We start from the raw sequence: 25,860 nt of genomic DNA on the forward strand, positions 1-25,860 counted from the left end.
GAATTCTCCGACAGACTGACTGCTGTTGAAACCGCATGATTAATAACTATCCATCATCATTCTGATCTTTTTTGGATGTTTAGTTATTCATTCCATGCAGCAGTAAAAGAACATTTGGAATTATTTTTCTAACCCACACCTCCTCTACCAAAATATGACAAGATATGACATCTGTTTCTTCGAGAATGGCAGCTGTCAAAGAAAGAAGTCTATTTCGAACATTCCTCGTACCTGAATCGAAAGAAATGGCAGTATTGTCTCTAGAAGGAAAAAATTATATAAGAGTGTAATTAATATGTTTGCGTTAAAAATACCAACTTAGATTCATTTTGTTTATTAAAGATTATTAAATTTTATCGTCAGTAAACAGCCTATCTATTGAATTCTTACTCACTTCACCCTAAGCATCGCATTTTATTTTTTCAATTAACCAGAAATAATTTTTTAAAAAAATAACCAAATAAATGAAATTTATGATATACAGGCAGTTAATTTTTTTTATAAATTCAGGTAAAAGTATGGAGTGCCGTGTTGTGTAATTATCTTAACATAGAGGTATTAGATAATTGTCAAGATGGTATCGAATTTGACAATCGTTGTTGATGATCGTGATATTATTCTATTCGATATTTATAATTGTGATATTTTATAATTACAATTTGTTTAAGCCTTTAGTTTCAAAAGCGCGAAAAGAAATTTTATCCGTTTGGCAATAGTATTCATATGCATTTGTGTTGTATGTAATACAGATGGATTATGTTATTTATCGAGGAGATGTATTACCTTTTCTTCCCCATCTTATAACATGCATAACCTCCAACTTATGAGGATTTTGAAAATAATTCTTTCTAGTGGTAGCAAACCAAAGTAGAAATTTTTAAAGCAAATTGATCTCTCATAAAACTTTTATCAGAACTTAAGAATCTAGCCATATGGCCTGCACTTTTAGAAGTAATAGTGGACAAGTTACGCTAAAATTAATTTTTTTTTAAATATTAAGACATTAATTTTGCTACCGTCTGAAAAGAAGATTTCTGAAACTACGAAAATTCCGTAGCAGTTGGAGGGTATGTAACATGCATTAAAATGTGAAAGATTTTGCCGTTCTTTGTGTTGAACCTTTTCGGGACTAGCCAGTATTTAAATATAATCGTACGGAATCAGGTAAAAAATAAAAATAGGTAGCTTAAGTTTGGGAATAGCCAATTTGGCAGACTTATTTTTACTTTCACTGTAAATCGAACACATCCAATCCTTGTATGTTAAAAGTGTAACTATATCATTTTTAATTCGAACTAAGTAGTGATGAATTAAATAAAGATAAATTATTATTACCCCGAACTAACTGCTTACTATGAATAAACTGCTATATAAAATGAATAAACTGCTATATAGATGATAAACTGCTATAGTTTGACTACCGGTTTTGTCTTTTTTTACCCTAATTATCGACACCCTGAGAATGCATATGATCACTGCTTGAGTGATGCTTAACTTATGAATCTGTCTCTGTTTTCACCCGTATTTCCTCATAAGTTGCACACTGTTTTTCTTTTTTTTTCATTGAACTTTTTTTTACAGAGAGAGAGAGATCCTCTTTCATATTTTGAGCTAAATCTTTTATTTTTTCTTTTCTTTCAAATAAATAATTTTAAAAAAATGAGACAATATATACCTTTAAGCATAAGACTACGTAAATCAAAAAAAAGTAGAATTCTATAACTTATAGTTCTAGCTGGACAGGACTACGAGGGAAGGAAAATATTAATTCATAAGAAAAGATTCTCCATACTTTGATGCAAAATAATTTAAATCTTGATGCCTGTATCAACAAAGTTTTCTCATTAGAATGTTTCCAGAACGTACCTCTAAAAATTTGTTTTAAGTTCCATAATATTTCCTCGAATTGTTTTTGCGTTATGAAAGTAAAAAGCGCGTGCTGCAAAATTTTATTTAATACAGTAAGGGAAGATTCTTTTTCTAGATATCTAAAAAATTAATGAGTAATCATATCTAAATATCTTGAGAAATATATCAGAAATACATTTTGAATTGTAAAAATAATAAAAAATATTCTTTTGTTTCAAATAAATTGTTTTTTTCAACATTAATTTTGAATTCATTCCCCACCCGCCAAGTCTAAGATTTTCTGTAATTTTTCTTTTGATGTTGGTAGACCAGAAAAGTAAGGTTTCGGAAGAAGAAAAAAAAACTCACTTCAACTATTTTTTTAAAAATTTTAATGGATCCTTTGTTAAATAAAATAAACAAATTCCTTTTATTCTAGAAATTTTACTTATTCCTCATTTTTTGACGTAATAATTCATTGCACCCTTCAAATTGCTGATGTAAAAAGGCCATTGTTTCCCTCACTTTTATTAACAGCGCTGCCGGCATCCAAATGTTAATTAAAGTGTCACATCCTGCAGTTTTTTTTATTTTTTTATTATTCGTTCGCGATTTAGGTGAAGGTACCGCGATAGATAAAAAAAAAAGATATATTTTTTGTGATTTGAACGTAATTGTTAAGACTATAATAAGGGGTATTTAATTTTATTTGTCCCCTTTTTTGATTTTTATGTATAATTAAATTTGGTCTTAAGATGTGTAATTTAAAATTGTAAAATAAAATAATGTATTCACTACAGTGCGCAAGACAAAAGAAATAGAATCCCCTGAATAACTTTTGATCCGATGATCTGAGAAGCCGAATTTTTAAATAGTCGTACTTTTAAAATTTTATTTCTCAAGACCTATCAGGGCTCAGAAGACTGAAAAGAGTAAAAACTGGTGACAAACAAATTTCATTTTGAGCTATTTTTCGGGAATAATAAAGTATCCATTACTATCAATGTTTTTTAACAGATACAGAACAGATACAATAACCTAACAAAAATTAATAGCAATTAGTTGTTTTCCCCACCAAAAATTAATATCATTGAGTTGTTCATTGTTTAGATTATATGTGCCCCTCCCGAAAATTGTCTACTGTTTACATAGTTCTACTACCAGTTTTTTCTCTTTTCTGTCTTGCTTTCAGGCCTGGGGCCCCTTCTTTCTTTCTTTTGATTTTTGAACTGGGCATCTGGGCCGCGCATCTCGGCCCCCATCCCTCCTATCATATTTATTTTGATAAATGTAGTATGATTTTAAGGCCAGCAGAGATGCCAACTTGCTCCGGACAGTAAATATATATTTTAAAGTGGTAGAAGAATTTTAGGCAGAAGCATACGTTGAATGTTTGAAGTGAAACTTCTAATGCGACTTCCAACAAGGTTGTGTTAAACGTTTACCGCTACCATGGCAACGAGCAGCCTGTGATCCCTGCTGCAGATTTTAATGTGAATTTCTCGTTACCTGAAGTTGAAACATTATTAACCTTCCTTAAAGACAAATTTGGATTGGAAATGATTAATGGTAGGAAAGATCCAACAACCAAAGGGGTAACTACCATAGATGCAGTTTTTGCAAGAAATATTGAAAAAATAGAATTCAAACATTTCGTATCTTACTTTAGTTATCATAATTCCATTGTAAATATTATAGATTTGGATATTTCTCCACTCGAAAATGATGATTAAAAGATGCGATCAATTGTGAATTGTGGGCATTGTTAATAAAGTTTGTCTTAAAGAAACAATAAGATTTTACTGAAAATCGATTTCTACCCCTTCCTATTTTCATTTCCACAATACGAAGTTTCACTTCTTCCGCGCGGAGGGACTCCACGCACTATTTTTATGTATGCTTAATTCCTTTAAAAATAATGCTGGTCAAAATGATTATAAATTAAGTTCATAAATGCAAGGAATATATAGTAAGCATACATTTTACTACCACTTTAAAAATAAAATTTTATGCCAAATGCGTAAAAGTTGGCAGGTATGCTTCTTTATTTTCAGTTTTTAAGCATAGTATGAACTCTGATGCCTACCAGTAGGTAAAACTATCTGAAAGAATCATATAGGTCAGCTGCTGCTCATTTAACTTTATGATTTCTTAGAACCTCCTCAAACTTTCTAGTTCGAAAAGAAGTGCTAAATAAATGAGCTCTTTACGATTAACGCTTTGCACTCCGAATTCTTCATAGTGTTGTTTGGACTAATATAAACACTAAAAGATTTACTCATACAATACTTTTATATAATTCTTAAATTTTTTAGTGGTTACTAATCATTTATGTATAAAAATTCTAGTTTTGGAGTGGTGACTGTTGATGGCGCCTCAGAGGTGACATCGGTTTGCAAAGGGTTAAAACGCAAGAAAATTACAAATCTAAGTGACCCAAAGACTTTTTTGCCAGACAGGGAAAACGTAAAACAATTCACGCTCGTTTTTATAGCATGCACAATCAACCACCAATAACTGTGACTCCTCCCCCCTCCCGCTGTTTTTATTTTCCTGTGTTCTCCTTTTGATTGTGCAATCCTTTACGCAACGAATACCTGTAACTGTCACGGTTCCATGCTCCCTCATCCTCCCACTTCATTCAAAAAAACAAATAAAAGCACACAACCTTTCTCTTTTAACCTCTGTCCTCTTTTTCGTATCTGAACCAACAAGGACAAAAGCACTGACAGGTCTGTTACCTCAACTAATTACTAGAATTTTAACACATTGATGCCCGAGTAGAAACAATTCGCATTCACAAGTTTTAAACTTGAAGAAATCAACTGGGACATTACTAAGAAACCGGCATTTTATTTGATAACGTTTTGTTTTTGTTGAAAAAGTTCGAAAATTCGTTCGATTTTGGCGATTTCCTTATAGCGCTTTAAATATTGTAAGGGGTTGTAAAAATTGTAAGGGGTTAAACTAAAAAGATTGCGACACCTCCACGAAATGTGTAATTTAATAGAAATTAATAGAGAGAGGAAAAGAAAATAAAAAGCGCCAGCAGATTTACGTAGACAAAATTAAGCGAAATATTTTTTTTTTTTTTCGATATTAAGAGCAGAATGAGAAAATAATTTTCAATTGAATTGTTGTAGAAATTATGGTTTTTCTTTGTCGAATTATTATTATAGACTATGTTGTATATTATTATTATAAAACTCTCAAAAACAGCTGTCTTATAGATACAGAGTCTCGTTTAGCATTCGCCACCTCGCCAAATGCAATAAATTCTTAAATTTGGCAAATAAAATTTTGTTTTGGCAAAAATATTGGCTAATGATTTTTTTCAGTAGAAAGAAAAATATATATAAAATTCTTTAAAGATTTGTGTTTGGCAACACTTTCGAAAATTGGCGAATACTTTTGATTCTTGGCTAATAATTTGAAAAGCTTAGCGAGGACCCTGTGTAATTATAAGTTCTAAGTTTAGAGTAATGCAGAATTACGTGTTCAGCTTTACGCATGGCTTCTAAGTACATTGCCTTTTGAAAAATATTTACAGAGTGATAGACAATTAAAAGCTAAAACTTTCAGAATGTTTGCTAAGTTTTGTCAACATTTTAAAAGCCTCGTCTAGAAATAGCTGGAACAAAATGGAGTTCCATATGATCTTTACATGTAGTGACATGGAAAATAATTTAAATCATTGTTGCAAAACAAAGAATCCAACATTTAAACTTTGCTATTATGACAACATTAAAATTATCGATATTTGACGCTATGTCACTGTTTTACAATACAACAATTTAAAAACCAGGCAAAACATCCATGTTTGTTTTATCAATTTTCAATTACGCAGTTATCAGACAGACGCATCTGAGCATGCGCATTAGAGCTGTCTGACTATTTATCTTTCTACAAGTGCTGCATATTAATGAGCAAAATCTCTTTAGAGATACACATCTGTGACACACGACAACTTCTAAGAAATCATTTTTCACTTCTTCTCTACGCCCGGTTGACTTTTTGACATAAGAAACCACGTGACTGTCCTCACCCCCTTCACTCCTAAAACAAATGTCGCGACTTATTTAGAACACGGAGGTAACAGAAGTCCTCTCTCTTCACAAGAAAAAAAAAAAAAAAAAAAAAAAGTTCTTTCATAATGAATTAAACACGCGCCATTTCTTTACAGTTCGAATCAGTATATAATATGCTCTGCAAAAGCAGCATGTGTCGTGCTGCTCAATTTGAGAAAGAAAAAAAACTGGGCCACCGTATAAAAATTTTTGACATTGGAGATAAGTTGTGATGAATGTGTCGCTTAATAAATTGCTAATGAACTTTTTTGCGGGTATTTACAAATGTTGTGTGATAAAAATAGATTTTAACCAGCTAGCATCCGTTCAAATATACAATTCCTTAATTCATTAAAAAAAATGGCGTCTCTGTATATTTCTTTTTAAAACCATGTTTTGCAGAAATAGGTTAGTTGTGTCTACGATAATGTATTAATAATATAAATATTTATATTTATGTCTGAAATCAACGTCCGGTGTTTTTTTTTTAAAAAATTAGAATGCTTGTTAGCAAAGAAAAATATTCGTTTGGTTAAAGCAAATATGCCCTTCCAATTATTTTCGTATATAGACCGCAATCCGTGGTTAATCATTATTGGGTTAAAAAAATTTAAAGGGAATGCAGCTTATTCGGGTAGGAATTTCTTTTTTATTGATTTATTGTGGAACCTGCATATGCGGGCTTGTGCTAATTACATAATACTGCTTAAGAGCCCTTGCAGATGTTGAGGAACAGATAGCACAAGTAAATAAACAGAAATTTCATTTAGGTCAATTTACTTCATTATTATATCACTACAAGCGCATGGCTCTGCAGTTGATTTCAATAATAGATTTATTGGCATTGCAATTGAGTTCAATGCAGTCGAATTTAATCATCCCACTCAAATAATTTATTTGCGCTGCACTTTCACTAAGTGGTGCTGCATTCGTAGCACACAAACCAAATATGTTCAAACATCTATTTTATAATTTTACAAGTCAATTCTTATCTCTTTTTTTTTCTTTTGATTTTTTCTTTGTAATTCATCATTAAAACAACTTCAAGGTGAAGTAACACATGATGGAGAGGCAAAAGGCCCCGACGAGACCTGAAAGCCTCGAACAGCCATGTGACTATGACTATTACGATCAGAAATACCCTTCTATTTTTCTATAACCATATCAGTTAAAACATTGCTTTTGATGAATATTGCAATATCATCTAAATTAATGCGCATTACAAGAAAATAATTTTCATTTGTTATAACAAACGCACAATTATCAGAAGCAATTTCTTTCAGAGAAATACTTTCTAACTCAGACTTTAATTTAAATTACTAGTTTCAACCGGATTGTCGTAGCCTGCATATACTTTACCGCCATTCTCGAATTTTCGTAACCCGAAAATGGCAACATGTAAAGTTCTTCCACCAAATTACTATGCAAATAAATAGTTTTTACGTCAAAAAAAATCTTATTGATAAATCTAGTCTCGCTGTTATTGCAATAACAGGTTTGTTTCCTTCAAAGATCTTTCGCCAAACATATAATACATATTTGAATGATTGTTTTAATTAAATATAGTAAATGGTTATCAAGTGATTCATTATCAAATTGATATAGGATTAAAATTAATATTGTATATTAATGATTGTATTGATTAAATGTAGTAAATAGTTATCAACTGAATCATTATCAAGTTGATATAGGATTAAAAATATTAATATATATTAATGATTGTCCTGATTAAATGTCGAGAATGTTTATCAACTGGATCATTATCAAACTGATGTAAGATTAAAATAAATATAGATTAATGATTATTCCGATTAAATGCGAAGAATGTTTATCAACTGGATCATTATCAAACTGATGTAAGATTAAAAATAATAATATATATTAATGATTTTTCTGATTAAATGTACGGAATGGTTATAATTATCAAGTTGATGTAAGATTAAAAATAATAATATATATTAATGATTATTTTGATTAAATGTAAGGAATGGTTATAAACTGGATCATTATCAAACTGATGTAAGATTAAAAATAATAATATATATTAATGATTGTTCTGATTAAATGTAAGGAATGGTTATCAACTGTATCATTATCAAACTGATATAAGATTAAAATAAATATAGATTAATGATTATTCTGATTAAATGCAAAGAGTGTTTATCAACTGGATCATTATCAAAGTGATGTAAGATTAAAAATAATAATATGTATTAATGATTTTTCTGATTAAATGTACGGAATGGTTATCAACTGGATCATTATCAAGTTGATGTAAGATTAAAAATAATAATATATATTAATGATTATTTTGATTAAATGTAAGGAATGGTTATAAACTGGATCATTATCAAACTGATATAAGATTAAAATAAATATAGATTAATGATTATTCTGATTAAATGCGAAGAGTGTTTATCAACTGGATCATTATCAAACTGATGTAAGATTAAAAATAATAATATGTATTAATGATTTTTCTGATTAAATGTACGGAATGGTTATCAACTGGATCATTATCAAGTTGATGTAAGATTAAAAATAATAATATATATTAATGATTATTTTGATTAAATGTAAGGAATGGTTATAAACTGGATCATTATCGAACTGATGTAAGATTAAAATAAATATAGATTAATGATTATTCTGATTAAATGCGAAGAATGTTTATCAACTGGATCATTATCAAACTGATGTAAGATTAAAAATAATAATATATATTAATGATTTTTCTGATTAAATGTACGGAATGGTTATAATTATCAAGTTGATGTAAGATTAAAAATAATAATATATATTAACCCCTTGGGGACGGGTGATTCAGAAAAGCATTCGTATAAAATCAGAATCAAGTTGCAATTAAATAAAAAACGGTAACTTAAATGCAGTCGTTACTAATTTGACAGACTTACTTTGCTTTTATTTTAATTTTTGTTAGTTTAATCAAATATATAATCAATGTTAATTCAAAGTATAACTAAATAGTTTTATTTTGAACAAAGTAATGGTGAATTAAATAAATCAAAAAATTATAACTCCGCCCACAAATAAATTGCTAAAGAAATACTTTGATTACCAGTTTTATCTTCTTACCCTGATTGATACGGTTTTTTGCTGTAACGTATTTGTGACAGTCGGCGCGAAAGGGTTAATGAATATTTTGATTAAATGTAAGGAATGGTTATAAACTGGATCATTATCAAACTGATATAAGATTAAAAATAATAATATACAATATTAATAGCTGTTCTGATTAAATGTAAGGAATGTTTATCAACTGGATCATTATCAAACTGATGTATGATTAAAAATAATAATATATATGAATGATTGTTCTGATTAAATGTAAGGAATGGTTATCAACTGTATCATTATCAAACTGATGTAGTAATAATAATAATAATGTATATTAATGATTATTCTGATTGAATGACGAGAATGTTTATCTACTGGATCATTATCAAGTAGATGTAAGATTAAAAATAATAATATATATTAATGATTATTTTGATTAAATATAAGGAATGGTTATAAACTGGATCATTATCAAACTGATATAAGATTAAAATAAATATAGATTAATGATTATTCTGATTAAATGCGAAGAGTGTTTATCAACTGGACCATTATCAAACTGATGTAAGATTAAAAATAATAATATGTATTAATGATTTTTCTGATTAAATGTACGGAATGGTTATCAACTGGATCATTATCAAGTTGATGTAAGATTAAAAATAATAATATATATTTATGATTGTTTTGATTAAATGTAAGGAATTGTTATCAGCTGAATCATTATCAAACTAATGTAGGGTTCAAAATAATAATAATGATTGTTTGAGCACACTTGTTCATAAAATTTAGAGCTGTTTAGTTGCGTAATTGCGATTCAAATATACCTCTTTCAATTATGATTGCTAAAAAGAGTTTGACCTTGCCTTGGACCTCGTTACATGGCGATCTCCCTGAGGGTATGGTTTCTCTTTGAAGACTTTATGTCTACTTACCTCTCTGCTCTATGGTTGTTAGCTAATGATCCACAAATATTCTTAATTTTGAAAACTGAGTAGAAAAGAAAATGTCTTCCTAAATTTTATCACTCAAATATTTTCGTGTAAGTTTTTATATAATTCATGTTCTGTGTTTTGACAAAATGTTTTATTTGAAAAAAAAGTATAAAATAATTTGATTTACTACTGAAAAGACAAAAGACTATTTCATACGATTCAACGAATTTGTTCGTAAAACATTTCTCAAAAAATAATTTTCATTGTTTTGTGGATTAAATGGAGCTACTAAAACTAGGAAGAACGAAAATAAATGTATAAATAAAAAGAGAAAGTTGCTTTCATTTTTCATTTTAGTATTCGTTTTATTAATTCACCACTCGGATGCTCCTTAGGAATTTCCTTTTGTGTAACATTTGTTTTTCTGTTGTGCTTAAGTGTCTATCAGATAGTTATTTTTCAAGGTAAAAACAAACACTTAGAATCAGCAAAATTACTTTCAGCAATTGAAATATTAAAATTAAAAAATTTAATAACTCAAAAACTAATACAAAGTTTTTTTAATAACAAAAAAAAAAATCGAGAGATTATAATTTTACTGCGATTAGTTTTTCCTTTACATCAAAAATTCCCAAAACCCGACAATGTGAGCTGTTTAATTAGCATTTCAAAATCAATTCAATCAGTCAACAACGCATTATCTAGACTAAAAAATAGAGGCTTTTTCGATGTTTTTTTATCTATGAGGAAAACCTCACCAAATTGACAATTTTTAAAAATAGTATTTTTTTTAAAAAAATTTTTGAAAGAAAATTTAAGCTATCTGCGTGCTTTCGGGATTTTAAAAAAACTCTGATAAATCTTTATTTCAAGATGTTTAAAATAATAGCTTACCTTTAAGAAGACGACATACCACGAAAAAAAGTTTTCGTCGCAAATTCTATTTCACCTCCATTACTAATTTAAAATATGAAAGAAAGAAAATGTAAGTTCAGGAAGACCTAGAATAAGCCGTGAAGTTTCAATTGCTAAAAAAAAAAAAAAAAAAAAAAAAAAAAAAATTGCAAATATCAAAATGTAAAAAAATTATTGAAAGAGAACTTCTCCATTCCGTAATTCTAAGGTATCTTTTCATAATCATTTGATATTATATGTATTTCTCGTTTTATTTTGATAGTTTAAAAATCTTATTTTCAGTGTTGAAAACTTCATGGCTTACTCTAGGTTAGTCTCAACCTTCACTTTTTCTAATCTTTAAATTTTAAGTTAGTTAAAGAGAATTTGCACGGAAAGTATTGCTTGCTCTTAAAAATCAGGTGATATGGCTTGCTCTGAACCTCTTCTGACCTGATATTAACATTTTGTGAAAGTGGTAACTTCATTTTGAAGAATATACATACTTTAAAGTATTCATGTGTGCTAAAAAATAATTTCATTTCGTTCACTGTGAGTTGAAAAATTCCAAACTGATCTTAGAAATTTAATTGAAGGTTAAGTTAATGAAATTTTCAGCATTCTTGAGAAAAGTTCGTCACCACTCTTTAATTTTTCCCAAGTTGTGGATACTTTGGGTCTGAAGAGGTTAAGTTTAAGGCACTTAAACTGCGTGTGAGTGTTTTTTTTCTTCTTCTTCTTGATGAAAGATGCTTAAAAAATCTCCTTTACATTTTTTTCAATTCTCGCTGGAACCTTGCACGACGCTGACCAGTTTAAGAATCATCACTTTTTGCATCACTTCACCATTCCATTGAAATTCATCCTGTTTTCATACACAGGGGTGGTTCAAAGAAAAATGGCCGCCTTCCTTAAGCATCTTCAGAGGCACTCTTTTAAGGGGCGGATCTCACAATCTTTCGAGAGCGAACGAAATCTAATCGCAATTCTTTTTTCTTTTTTCCTCCAGCATCATTTTGCTCCAGATGACCTCCTAGTGAATGGGCCCTCCTAGAGAAAAGTGTCTTCAGGTAGTTAAACGAAAGAGGTCGTGATGGTTCGGGTGTGTCGGGATGTGTGTGGGTGGAGGGCCCCCTGCAGTGGGCCCCTATTTTCTTTTTTTCTTCTCCTCTCATCAAATGACTGGGTTCATTAGGTTGACTGATAGAAGGGAAAAGGCCCTTGAACTTCTATTAAAAGAGTGTAGAGCTATGAAGAGGAGGAGGTAAGGAAGAAAGAGTTAAAATAACTGACGGCAGTTGATTTGTTATCACGAAATTTCTTTGTCAGAAATATTTTTATTTATTTTTATTTCTGTAGGATGTTTTGATTTGTACATTATAAACATTGATGTATTACATTATGCCCACATCTTTGGAATTTCCTTTGCAACTACAATACAATTTTTTCAGTAGTTCTCTAACAATTTGTTCTTGACTTCATAAATTAGATTTAAAATAATTTTCATCACCACTACCTGAAAATGAGTGTAAATATATATGACTCTCAAAATCAATTGGTAACGACCTGGAAGAGACTAAATGTTTTCAAAACAATATATTGCTCAGAAAGTATAGACATAAGTTTTTAATTCTTTGATTGTTAATTTAATGTTTGACTTATATAGACACTACAACTTCGATTGTTTTCCGCGTAGTGAAAGACTAACTGAAATGGAATTATAAATAAAATGAACTTTTCACAATTGCAACTTATACTCTCTTCGAGGAAGTATTTCCCAAGTGGTAGAGAAAGGCACAATTTCTGTGCCTTACGCTTAAAGTAATGCTGTAATTTTAAACTATTACTATATGTCATCTTGCAGTAAAGAATTGTCTGGGTTTTATGTAACGGACAAGTAACTGAGATATTTTAAAAGTTAATAAACTTTCATAAAAATCAACAATTTGGCTAAATTTTTCCACCTACATGAAATTTATCAAAATCACTGCCTCTTTCTCAGATTTTGTAATTTCTTATGAGCCCAAATACTGCAGCATTGGAGTAAGTTTTTAAATAATATTTTTTTTTAAAAAAAAGAGAGACCAGAAACGCTAATTAGTTTCTCAAAACTTGATTTTCCCCATATTGACATTTTGTGCAAAATAAACATAGAGGGCGCTGGCTAAAGAAAGTCTAAACTTGACCTAACAGTCATGAGTAACTGTTGCAAACTCAACTCAGATATGCAAATAGCATATTATTCACACAAGAAGAAGCATCATTTGCTACTACCTTAAACAGCCTTAAGCGCATTTCATCGCATCAGGTTCAGCTTATAACACTCTCTAATTTAGTTACGAAGAGTATGTAATTTCTTTGTTGTTGTACAGTTAAACTCTATGATCATTCATTTAATCAATCAATCATTAGCAAACTAATTTGTCCGTGCATAACAATTTATCCAATAGTAGCAGTTTTTATTGCATTGTTGATCTAAACTAAATTAATAGCTATCAACTTTTTCCAGTTTTCGTAGAAGATTTTATTTTTACATTAAACCCTTTCTAAAGCCGTGGTAAGTATATTTACCACCAATTTTTAAGTCTATGGTGAACTTTTTTACCATTTTTAATTTTGGTTTCCATTTGTTAACAACTTCAGCTTTCTTGAAGTGAGTTTGAATAAAATTGGCAACCAATTGTTAGTTTAAGAAAACGTATAAAAGATGTAAAATGCATAATTCCTTTTGAAGATCGTAGCAATTATAAAATTCATCTTAAAAAATAACGAAAAATAAAAGTCAATAAGTTCCTAATAGGTCGTGTTAAATATACTTACCACCGAAATGGCATTTTCATATACTAAATGATTTTTCTTTCTTACATCAATTACTATTCTTATAACAATTTCAATTCCAAAAGTACTTTAATTTACCTTTGCTAGAAATAAATGGCCCATTAAAGGGTTAAAGTCGCTGGAAAATGTATCGTTTAATATTTTATTTATTTATTAAATTTAATTTCAATTGATATTGACTATCTAGATAATTTAAACATGCACTAATCATTGGATACAGTTGTAGTGATAATGAAATTTAAAGCATTGCTGGGCACAGACATCAAAGCAATTTTTATGTCGCTACCATTAATAAATACATTCATCACAAAGCGTAAATGTTGCCAACTATGTAAATATCTTACTCGTTATTTCAATCAGTCAGTTTATTTTATTACATTTTCATCAACTAGTTATTCAAGTAAAACATGTCAGCTATAAAACGATGCTTAACAGTTTTCCTCTTTCTATTTAGCATTCTAAATTAAGCTTAAAATATTCTCATTAAATATCATTGCAAACGATTTAGTTTGTTGATGCGCGGACCTTGGCCTTTACAAGAGGTTGTTCTAGAAGACGAGCCTCTCATCGCCTGATCGTCTGCTGTGATTTAATGTCCGAAGAAGTAGAAGCGTTCCAAAACAACAAATCATGACCAATGATGTCAATTACCTTCCTGTGCGGCGGTAATTGTTACCCTGTGTGGGCGGTCGGTATCACGCTATTATAGATGGCATTTTTCATTAAGTTCCTTGAGATAGAAACTCGGCGATGGATCTTGATGAAACTCGGAACTGTAATGACAGAGCTCGTTCGTAATCCTAAAAGATGGAAAGCCTAGATGATGCTTTCATTTTACATTGTTTATGATTTCTTCGTGGAAACTATTGAAAAAGTAGAATAAATGTTAAGAGTTAGATGAAACACGATTTAAAATAGAGAGTTAGTTATATTTAAAAGAAATCGTGAGGTAATTTTTTTTAATACCATTCGCGGATTTTCTTCAGTAGATTTTAAGTATGATTTTTATTAACATCGGAACTACCTATATAATTTTCTCGCCGTTTTTAAATTATACAGAATGCAACAAATATTTTTATCATGGTTACTAACTCTTTACTCATTTTATGTCAGGATTTTATGTGTAAACAGGTAGAAAAAAAAATATGTTTTTTTTCTTAAACCCATTGCAAGCAGGGGTGAAAGCGTGACGGAAAAGAGGAAAGGCTGGTAGTAAAACCATTTCAGTTATAGCTAGTTTTGGGGAGGAGTTTACTTATTCATTTTTTAAATTTTTCAACAATATCTACTTTATCTTGGAAAAGAAGCAGTTTTATATATATGCCAGAATTATAAAAGAAATCTTGATAGTTACAGATATTTCATTTTTTTCGAAAAAAATGCTGCAATGAAATGTTTTACGTACCAGGTTTTTCTCTTTTCCGTCTTGCTATATAAGGGCTTTCACTAATGATTGCAAGGATGCCATAGGCAATTATAAATGTAAAATATGAAACTCAATTAACTCAATTTACCTCTATATTATCATTTATATGAAGTAGCAGTTATAAATGCATTACTTCTTTCTGAAATAGACTAATAGCAACATACTCTTGCCACCACTTTTTATTTATTCGAAATAAATGTTTTATTTATTCAAAATAAGTGTTTAATTTATTGGATATAAATGCATGACGAGTCTCAAATGTCAAATAATCCCCTAGGGGTTAATTGTAAAATTTAATAGTTGAATTTAAACTTTTACCATCAATAAAAATATTTAAATTAAAATAGTATTTGAGTGCAACTAAATAGTTAATCAGTTTTCGTTGCAATTGCTGAAAATCATCTTCATAGTCAAAATTGGCAGGTATATTTTCTCTATTTACAAGAGACGAATAAAATTATAAAACAATTGTTTTTGCTTGTAAAGAGGCGTTAATGTCGTAAACATATTTTTAAGTCGGGCATCTCTTCCACCTATGTCTGAAAAATAAGCTAATTCACAATATGCTTACTTTATGTTTTTACTATTGCAAGTGAAAAATTATAACACAAAACTGTTGCCTTTATTCCTATCTATTTAGATTACTTTTATTGTTGCATACATTTTGATTTGAGTAAATATTTAATGGCACTAAATTCGTATTCAACGGCCTGAAATAATCGGTTTCCATAATTCTTAAAATATGGTTTATAAAGTGCTCGCCTCCCCATAAGGTAGCCTGGGTTCGAATCTCAGAGATGGCTGGTTGATACCGGTTGCATCCGGCTCGCACCAACTAAAGTGGTAGACAGATCATGGGTTAGACTTCCCTTGCCGTCAGGCTAACCGTGGGGGGCTTTCGTGGCTTCCGTTTAACTATCCATGTAACGCAAATTCAGTTTTGTTCATCAAAAAGGCATCCGGGAAGGCAAATTTCTCCCAATACTTGATCCAGGAGTTCCCTTGTCTTCTGGATTGGATTTACAATTACAAGGATACGGAGTTGAACACAGGCAGTCGTAAAATTTTTGAAAGAGTGTTTTCTTTTCTTTTTTTTAGCATTTTCCTTTTCTTTTTTTCTTCTTTTTTACGTACTTTTTGTTCTTGTTTTCTTCTCCTGCCATGGCTTTTTTTTGTGCTTTTTTCTCCCATGATTTCTTATAGATTAAGTATTTTAGAAAGCTAAAACTTCGATGTCGACTGCTCTACTGTATTCAAACAACTACTACATATATACAAACATTTTTACTACTATTCAGCACAAGCTAAACTTCTAATATTCGTCTCTTCTTAAAAAATAAATAAATGTTCTTTCAACTGAATACGTAATATGTTACAAATAATAAATATTATTCAATAAACACCAGAGTCACAAACTGGCAGAGGAAATCTACCGTGCCACATTAAACAAATCATGGCGTACAAACTAATAAAAAAGGTTATAGTAGAAAAAAAAAAGAATTATATGCATAAAAGAACATCTTTGGTGGTCGTCAGATGTGTCTTTCTCAAATATCATCCCCTCCAGAATATTCTTTTCCCCATTCTTTGTCTTACAAATTTTTAGAGCAGAAGAAATCATCTGCAGTATTTTTTCGATCGATCATTCGAAACCGAAACCATTAAAAAGAAAAGAAAAGAGGTCAAAACTTAAAATTATAAAAGTGTACGATTCCCTGCCGAGACTGAATGCTTTACGAATGTTAAAAGAATTGACTGAGACATCGGAAAAAACCCTGAACTATTCTAAAACCGGAAAAATTTCAAATCATTTTTTGTTTTTTAGTTGCAGCTGCCAAATGTTTGCTAAATTTATTCTTTATTATTTAAATTAATTGGCTTTTTTAAAATTATATTAGCAATCTTCTTTAATGAATCGTTCACACGTAATATAAACGTTTAAAATTGCTCAGACGTGGTGAGAATTCAAATAGTTTTAAAAAATAAGTCTAAACCAATAATCAAACAATAGCAATAAAGCACGAATTATTCATTACTAAAAAATAACTTGCGCAAAAAGTTTAAAATTTCACAACAATGCAATTAAAAAAGTAAATAAGTTTTTCCGAGGAATAGCATATTTTGCAATTTAATTTTTTGGATTAATTAATTTATTCCAATGATTAATAAATTATAAAATATTTTGAATTCATAAATTTATTTTATCACCATATTTTATAAATTTTCATATTTTATAACCGTCGTTGAACAGCAGACAAAATTTTTAGTTTACGGCTACCAGTGCTCGACTCTGTAGCCTTGTTGTTTTGAACACAAACCAAAAGACAAGGGAACTCTTGGAACAAGTATTGGGAGAAATTTTACATTCGTGCAGGGCTTTTTTATGGAACTAACTCACGTTTGCGTTACATAGAGAGGAAAACCTTCCACGGTTTATCTAACGGCAAGTGGACCCTAACTCATGATCCAGATACCACTTATGATATTTCACGTCATTGCAAACCGTGTGCGGAATTTGTATCGACCAGCCATCGCAGTGATTCAAATCCGGGTCACCTCATTCGAAGACAAGCGCTCTATGCTCTCAGACGAAGGACTAATATATTTTGTTTTATAGCTGCATTTTAACAGCCGACTATTAATGTTCAACTCCGTGGCCTCATAATTTTTAATAATTTTATTTTAAATATGAAAAATTTGAAATATTAATCATAGTGGTAGTTGCGATTTTATAATTAAAGAGATAATAAATAAATAAAAATAACCATACCACTTTTTGATCGCCTGTGGCATTCCTGTTACAAGTGGAAGTTAAAGGGTTAACTGAGATAGCCTCGAAAAACTAGAGTTATAATTCAAAGGCAACATACCATGGCGAAAAAAGCGTTCTAGCAATATGGTTAATTCTTCGCCAATTTAAAACGGACAAAGCTGCATTTTATTACAGAACTGATAGAGAACACTGCAATTTTAAAGCTGAAGTAATTGCTGTTTACCCCCTGAGTCGCCTCATTTTATGTTTCCACCCAAAATAAAAAAGGAATTCTTGTACTTGCAACGTGTGGATGCATTTATTAAATTGGACCTTCAATTCCGAGGGCCATAAAAGCGTCAGGAAGGAGGGGGGAAAAGAGCCAAATTGGCTGAGAAATTCTCACGACCCGCATGGGGTGTTGATTTGGCGGGTTTCCTCTCATCCCAGTTATTGGACGGAAGTTTGCTGGATATACTTTTGGATAAAAAAAATTTTATTTAAATGTTTGCTGGAGGTGTGGTGCTATGTTTTTTTTTTATTTATTTATTTATTTTTTCTTTTTTTAATTTTTTTTTATCGTTTGTACGCACCTTGTTTGAGGATTAAACAAGGATGACATTCGATATTCTACTGAGGAGTGTTCAAGACTGTTGCTGTACCCATGAATGATAAAATCGTCAGGTCTCTTTTTTTTTTAAATACTAGAAAAGTCCCCCTGTAGAAATTTTCTCGAGGGAGGATGGACTTGCTACTAGGAACATATTTATTAAAATATTTTTAAAATCATATATACATATTTTTCTTTTTTATTGTTATTTTTTTTTATTAAATTTTTTTTATTGTAATTTATTTTTTGCGCACATATGTATTGTAAAAATACATGCGCGTACCAAAAAGCTTTTCAAAAATATTCTTTATTTTGAATAAAGCCACTTCCTCAAAAAATTTTTACTCAGCATTAAAGGTTTAAATCATAATTAAAAAACAATGTCATATTTTAATTAAATTCTTTAAATGAAATATGAGGATCACAAAAAGGGGTGGGGAAAGAATAATTTCTCGATTTTGATAATTTAATTTTTTTTTTTTATAAATTTTACAATAAATGTTTGTTATATCTTTTAGTTAATATTATAAGAGTTAATTTATGTGATTTCCAGTTGGATGCAAGTGCACTCTTGCTTATGCTCGTGACAAAGGATATTTTATACAATTTGGTCTATGAGGAACGAAATTCTATAATAATTTTAAATTATTATCAAAGTTCAGGATTTAAAACGTTGCCAAATTGTTTTAGTCAGGACACTAAGATTTGAACGAAAAAATTTTAACAGAAAAAAAATATTCAAAATTTATATGTTTATAAGATAGAATAACTAAAATACTTCCACTTTATTTTAACGTAAAAATAAAAATATGATTTTTCCCACGCCGGGAATTGAACCCGGGCCTCCTGGGTGAGAGCCAGGTATCCTAACCACTAGACAACGTGGGAGATACTTATATGTTTTCACTTAAATTATGAATTCTAATTTACCTTCTCTCGCCATATTCAGAGATGCCAACTACTCCGGACAAGCCAAAATAATTAGATAAACGGAAAATAACTACTAAATAAATTTTGCAAACATTTGACTATTTTTGCTTCATTTTTATAAAGTAGTGGGTTATATAAGTCTACGAATTATATAGAAATAGTGGTGGAAAAAAATCAACTAAATTGAATTTATTAAACCAAGAATCACAATTGATAAACTACCACTTTAAAATTCATATTTGCTGTCCGAAGCAGGTTGGCAGCTCTGCATACTGCAAACTTAAACGTTCTTTCAACTATTAAAAACACCGGTAGCTATAACTGCAAACAAACTGGTAGTAATAACATTTTGACTTTTTAGTTGAGAAAAGTAAACTATCCAAGACTACAACTGCTTATAAACATTAAAACATGTATCAACTCACAAAAAATCAACTTGTAAACATGCTCAGTTGGAGCAAAAGAATTGGTAGCTGCAAATCGTTTCTTTTCTCGAAAAAATAATATAGAAATAAATAAATTGTACAAAAAAAATATTAAAATATCAATTTGTAACATAAAACCAAGATAGTATTTTACTATCTTTTAATAATCAAAATTTGAAAAAGCACTGCCTGAGAGAAATGAACTTTTAGAAGAAATATTTTTTTTATTTTATAAGAAAGCAGTGTGATTTTCTGACAATAAGTACGTGCGGTAACTAATTATAACTATCCGTAACTATAAATCACATTAATAAAAAATGCGATGCTATTTATCTATGCCATCTGCATTTTTCATCACGTACCTTTGCATTGTTTTAAATTTATATTTATTTATTAGTACACGCTACAATTTCTGCCTAAAAACTGTAAAAACCTGTATTGCTTTTTTCTATTTTTACTCTTGCGACAAAATCAAAGAAAAATATACATCCGTTATCGCTTTTTTTTTTTTTACATTAATAATTTTTGTTTCAAAATACTGAATGATTTAAACCGCTGATTTTAATCATTTTATTCAAATCATTGGCCCTGATTGACCTAATTAAAAATTATAAAATTCATGATAAAGAATCTATCAACTATAGCGAATTTTTTGCGGTCTGGAAATTTTTTTAAAGTGGAAGCAAAAGAGTGAGGTATATCTGGATACTTTAAGCTATCAACAAATATTTGATTTCAAGGAAATAGACATGGTTGGAAAAAAAAAAAAAAAAAAAAAAAAAAAAAAAAAAATGGAATAATTTTGTAATTTACTAATGAGAGATAAACATAAGCACTTTTCAGAAATCTTGAAAAATCTTAGCTACCTCTTATTTATTTATTTTTTTCCAAGTTGTGAGTTTGGTGAATTAAACAGAAATAATTAAATTCTTTTCGAACTTTAAAGTAACAAAATGATTCTTCCCACGCCGGGAATTGAACCCGGGCCTCCTGGGTGAGAGCCAGGTATCCTAACCACTAGACCACGTGGGATACACTTCAACAGTTTTAATTATAAAGCTTTTTCTAATGCTTGATTCTGTTTTTACTGCCAATTTTAAGAGTATTATCTATGAAATTGTACTCTAAAATTATTTTCACTAGTGATAGTGACATAAGAATAAAATGTGGGCAAAAATGATTTAATGTTCTTGCCAGAACTTATGCACCAAGGTACAATAATTCTGTATTAATATATGTTTTCAATTAATTCGCGAGTAGTGATGATTAAAATCATTCTAAGTTATATTTGTAGATTCAAAAATGAAATAGAAAAGCATAACTGTTGCTGTCGCTTAAATTATAAAAATAAATTCTTCATGATTAAAGAATTACCTCCAATTGCAATTTTTTTTTTCTCTGTCCGTTTTTACTTTGATCTTTCTTGCTAAATATTGATGTAAATATTAAATTCATTTTAAACGATAAAACTATGACTTGATATTTTAAAAATTTGAAGGATCAAAAATATCATTAAGGTTTTTATGTAATTCGATACATGGCATATTGTTCGATTATATACATTTTAGATTGTTATCTTTTGACATTGCCGCTTCAACATTTGAATAAATATAATTAGGGTTTTATTATGCTTTATGAATTGTTCATTCTAGATTTATTAGAGATAATTTTATTAATGTATTTAAAAGCGATATTTTTTACACGAGCTACGCAAAAATATAAATGCTGTCTAATATTATAAAAACGTAAGGACTTAAAATATAACTTACCTGTCAAACAATCGTATAATTGTATTGTTTTAATTTTTTCATTAACTAAAGGAAGTTTCAACTGACTTACATTCCAATTAATTCATTACTTTACATTCTAATAAAATTCTAATGAATTCATTACTTTGCATTCTAATTATTATAATCTCTCATTAACTATTTACATATTTCCCTAATTACCAACTTGCCCAGTCATTGAGTGAATATTTATCTGGTAGCAATATTTTAAATGTAGATGAAGAAGTTTAATATAAAAAATTGCTGATGCATACCAGTCAACTCTTTCGGATTTTCCGGAAGATTTTATTTTCATATTTAAAGTGGTAGTAAATATATACTATTTTTTTCTTTTATAAACTTAATTTTTAAATGATTTTGATCACCACTATTCTTACAAAAAGTAAGCACATATATTAATATGCGTTACAATCATGGTTGTCAACTTAAGTTTTCTCGAATACAATGTATTTGTTTGCTTAATATTGAAGTTTTAATTTCATTTTACTACCACTGGGAAAAATGATAATGGAAGGGATTAAAAGTTGGCAGGTATGTTAATGCCATTTTTAGGCTGGAACATTAACATATTAATGCCAAATTTGCGGATTATTCATTGGAAGACTAAAAATTAATACTGGTAGCAAACAAAATACTATGAATGTTGTAAAGTGGTGAACAATTAAAAACTGAAGCTTTCTGAATTATGGGTGCTTTTGGCAACACTTTAAAAGGCTCTCTTCAAAAATAATTGGATGGCTTTCTAGATGAACTCTTGAGTAGTTCACATGTAGTAGTGTGGAAAATAAATTGAAATCAACTTTAATAAACCAAGAAATCCAGCAAGATAGCTAATGTTTTGCAACGAGGCCAACTTACTTCGAATAAAGAATAAATAGTTTCTTCATATGTCTCTAAATTTATGTTTCAATATATGATTCGTAAATTCTAATGACAGAGTTGGTTTGATAAACAGAAGAAGAAAAATATTGGGGAGCTGCAAGATAATGCGTTTTTTGAAAAATATTTTATAGTGTCGTATTATAAAATTTTTATAGTGTTATATTAAATATTTTATAGTATGGACAATTAAAAACTAATGCTTTTAGAATTTTGCCAACATTTTAAAAGTTACCATGAAGACCATGAGAGAGCTGAAATTCAGTAGCATTTCATAAAAACTTATGATTCATTTTCATGTAGTGGTGTGGAAAATAACTTTAAATCAAATTTACAGAACAAAGAATAATACATAAAAACATTAACTTAGCTACCACTGGAAAAAAAGAATTTTTCCAAAAAACGTAACAAGTTGGTTGCTTTGCAACTGTGATTGAATTTTAGGGATGTCACTAGCGACGGAAATGTAAAAAGTGGGGACAAATTAATAGCAAAAAAGATAAAATAAATAAAAGAGTTAAAATTTCTTTTAACATATTTTTTTTTCTTTTTTGCTTACTAATGTGCTGGCTACGTATGCATACCTGCCAACTTTCACTCTTTCTGAGAATGAATATTCCAAGTGGAAGTAAAACAATTACCGAAAAACAATCTCACTCAAAAATATATTTATATTTTAACTAGGTTAAAATTCGCTATCGTAAAGATTAGTATGCTTTTATATATTTGCTGTAATTATTTACATGAAGTGGTGGTCAAACTCATTTATAATTATTATTTTAATTCAAAAATTTTAATGGCATGACATGCGTTTCGGTACCACTTGAAATACAAAATTAAAATCTTCCGGGAAAACCGGAAGAGTTGGCAGGTATGCTTTTCTACTTACTAATGTGCTGGCAATGTTCGCTCGTTGTACTGGAACTGGGCGTCTGAGGCCATTACGGCCCTTTGGGAAAAGGGCCGTAAGCATACCTGCCAACTTTTAATCCCTTCCATTATCATTTTTCCCAGTGGTATTAAAATGGAATTAAAACTTCAATTTTAAGCAAGCAAATACGTTATATTTGAGAAAACTTAAGTTAACAACCATGATAGTAACGCATATTAGTATATGTGATTAATTTTTGTAAGAATAGTGGTGATCAAAATCATCTAAAAATTAAGTTTATAAAAGAAAAAATAGTACATACTTACTACCACTTTAAATGTGAAAATAAAATCTTCCGGAAAATCCGGAAGAGTTGGCAGGTATGCGTAAGGGTTATTGAGATTCATCCTGAAATTAGACTTAGAACAAAATAGAAATTCCTACGTGTGTACTTACTTTAAATAAAAAAACATTTGCAATGTAATTCACGGTGGTAGATTTGATTTAATTAAATCGATTAAGTAAATATAAATGAATTCATAGTCTCTACCACTTCGTACATTTTTAGTAGCAAGTGGCAACCCTGAAAAAGCCATTTCGCTGTCACTTGGGAAAATTAACCTCGAAAACAGCAAAAGGACTATTAACCTACTACTTAGTACACTTTTTCTTTTTTTCAGCTAACATAACACTTCTGGTGATAGTTTAATCTTCGAATTTAATATTGTAACAATAATAATATTCAACCGTCATTTTCCATCAAACGAAACCAAGTCAAACCCTTTTTACTTATTTATTTTTTAAAAAAAAATTCTCCCCTTAAAATGTACCTGTACCAATAGCTGGTATAGGAAAGATGATAGAGTTTAGTCTGTAAGGGAGAGTGAAAGAAAAAAAAAAAAAAAAACCTTGTGCAAGGTTTATGGGAAATAAATTACAGGTTATTGGGACAGACAGAGTTGAGATTATAGAAAGTTTTTTTTACATCCCTTTTCATCCTGTTAGAAACCGGTTCCCAAAGGGAGGGAGGAGACTTCACCCCACCCCTCTGATCTCTCCGGAAGAGTTCAAACAGTTTCCATTTCTTTTTTTTTTTTTTTTTTTTTAAGTGAAACGAAAGATGTAACTTATTCTTTATGTGAGTTTTGTAAATATTGCACAGTATTTCATGTTCCATGTAGCTCTTTTTTAAAATCTTTTTTAATTTAATTTTGTTTTATTTTATAACCGTCGTTGAACAGCCAACCCAATTTAGGGTTTACGACTACGAAAATTCAACTCCGTAGCCTTGTAATTTTGAACCCAATCCAGAAGACAAGGAAATCCTGTATCAAGTATTGGTAGAATTTTACCGTCGTGAAAGACTTTTTAATAGAACTAAGCCGCATTTGCGGTACATGGAGAGGAAAAACATGAAAATTCCCACGGTTAGCCAGACGGCAAGGGGACTTTAAATTTTGATCCGTCTACCACAGAGGATATTTAACGTCAGCACTGTAGTCGGTGCAAGCCGGGTGCGGGATTCTTATCAACCAGCCATTGCTGTGATTCGAACCCCGGCTCAATCTTTTTTAAATGAAATTTATTTAAGAATAACTTTCGTTTTCGAATGTTTTGTATCATGTAATCATTTGTATTTATTTCAAATAGTCATTTGTGTTACCATACCAAAATTTACATTTAATTACTTATATAAAATTTACTGTAGAATATTTTTTCAAGAATCTTTTGGGTTTGCTCTCAATGGTCATAACTAAACCCAGGGGCGCGACAGCCCATAGAAGGCCATGGCCTATGTGCCCATCTCAGTTTTCTTTACCTTGAGTTCTGGGGTGCAGGAACAAAAGTTCTGGTTGGGTGGTCACCGGAATGCCGAACCCCCAGTGTTTAGTCCCTAAGTATGCTTGATACTCATTTTATCTACCCAGTGAAGAGTGAAGGGATGAAAGGCTGCACTTGATTTCTGAATTTCCTTGAAGAAATTTTCCGCAATTTTTTTTTTTTTTTTAATAAATTTAACACAATTTTTTTTTCTAATTCTCTGTTATATTTTTTAAAACACTTCAAAAGTGAAGAGATTTTAGCGTCTTAGGTAAGCATTGCTCATCATACCCTCCTCTCCTCTTGTTACTAAAAATAAAGAAATCACAAAATCCCTCACCCCTGCTTACTCTATGCCCCCCCCCCCTCTTCATCTAAAGAAGTCTCTGTAATTCAACACACAGAAATTGTTAGCACTTTTTTTTTATCTCCTCTATTTTTATTTATTTATTTATTTCAATTACAACGGTGATGTGTTAAATTAAAGCTTGATCTCACGAATGAAGAATATTCTTTTACCCACATTCAACATAAAATTATAAATAAGGTATTTTTACTACCGTAAACTGCACAAAAAATTCTGTGAGTAGCTTTACTACACACCAAATTTTATCCGAAAATCTTCTTTCTCAAAGAACAAAATGTTCTTTGAAGAGGGGCGAAGATAGTGAACTAAATTCTTGGAATTCGAAAACTGGT

General features: G+C 30.0%; 1 protein-coding gene and 2 non-coding genes across 3 annotated transcripts in view; 1 reads left to right on the forward strand and 2 right to left on the reverse strand.

Annotated features, from left to right (window-relative positions):
- The window catches only part of LOC107436801 (uncharacterized), a 106,949-nt gene that overhangs the window by 13,684 nt on the left and 67,405 nt on the right, over positions 1-25,860 (forward strand). The window lies entirely within an intron of this gene.
- On the reverse strand, positions 19,265-19,336 carry TRNAE-CUC (transfer RNA glutamic acid (anticodon CUC)). Its single transcript has one exon. It is a non-coding gene; the product is annotated as a tRNA-Glu (tRNA).
- TRNAE-CUC (transfer RNA glutamic acid (anticodon CUC)) lies at positions 20,764-20,835 on the reverse strand. Its single transcript has one exon. It is a non-coding gene; the product is annotated as a tRNA-Glu (tRNA).

This window comes from Parasteatoda tepidariorum, chromosome 5, assembly GCF_982258835.1.
Source record: "Parasteatoda tepidariorum strain Cologne lab strain chromosome 5, Ptep-v5.0, whole genome shotgun sequence".
Classification (NCBI taxonomy): Eukaryota; Metazoa; Arthropoda; class Arachnida; order Araneae; family Theridiidae; genus Parasteatoda; species Parasteatoda tepidariorum.